The following is an 812-nucleotide window of genomic DNA, read 5'->3' as shown; positions in this document are numbered from 1 at the left end:
GGAAACTAAGATCTCGCATCCCACAGGGAAAGTAAGAGAGCCCACGCACTCTGGAGCCCCTGTGCTACCACTGGAGAGAATTCTGCGTGCTGCAATGAAAGATCCTGCATGTCACAGCTAAGAGCTGACACAGCCCAGAGTAAATAAATTTATAAAGAAGAAGAAATGATACAGGAAGAGTTTGGATTAGATGACCTGTCAAGTCAGCGTTGTCCATTGCGCTACTGGCCTTCCTGTTGGCCATTGTCTGAAGGGTTTTGTCGCGACTCCCACTCCTCCCGGACTCAGGTTGTAACCACAATCGCCCGACTCCCTAGGTGTGTCATGTCCTCCTCGTCTATCCCCCTTGGGGTCCCAGTCGTATCCCCGCCATTCATAAATTCTTTAAATGGTCTGCAGAGACGCCTGCAAAAGAGAAATAAACACGTATGTCAAAACGTTGAAGAAATAAACATGTGTCAAAACGTTGAAGAAATAAACGTGTGTCAAAACGTTGAAGAAATAAACGTGTGTCAAAACGTTGACTTGCCGTAGTCGGCAGGATTCGAACCTGCGCGGGGAGACCCCAATGGATTTCCAGTCCACCGCCTTAACCGCTCGGCCACGACTACTGCTGGTGATTGGTTATGGCAGTGAGACCTATGTAGAGCTGGCACACAAGTGTCTAGTAACAGGTCAAAAGTTTTCTCAAGTGGATGCCATTTTCCTGTAAGGAGGCTTAAGAAGGGGAGCAAAGAAGCAAATCATCCACATATTACAACAAAAGAAGGAAGCTCCCGGGGACTTTATACCAACCAGATCAGCCTTCAGGA

The 812-nt window shown here is 47.7% G+C and overlaps 1 non-coding gene across 1 annotated transcript; it reads right to left on the bottom strand.

The window, feature by feature from the left end:
- Positions 1 to 529: 529 nt before the first annotated feature.
- TRNAS-GGA lies at positions 530 to 611 on the bottom strand. The gene has a single exon. It is a non-coding gene; the product is annotated as a tRNA-Ser (tRNA).
- Positions 612 to 812: the final 201 nt, after the last annotated feature.

This window comes from Bison bison, unplaced genomic scaffold (assembly GCF_000754665.1).
Source record: "Bison bison bison isolate TAMUID 2011002044 unplaced genomic scaffold, Bison_UMD1.0 scf7180017855203, whole genome shotgun sequence".
NCBI lineage: Eukaryota > Metazoa > Chordata > Mammalia > Artiodactyla > Bovidae > Bison > Bison bison.
The sequence above is the reverse complement of the archived record's forward strand: the minus strand, read 5'-3'. Positions and strand labels throughout refer to the sequence as shown.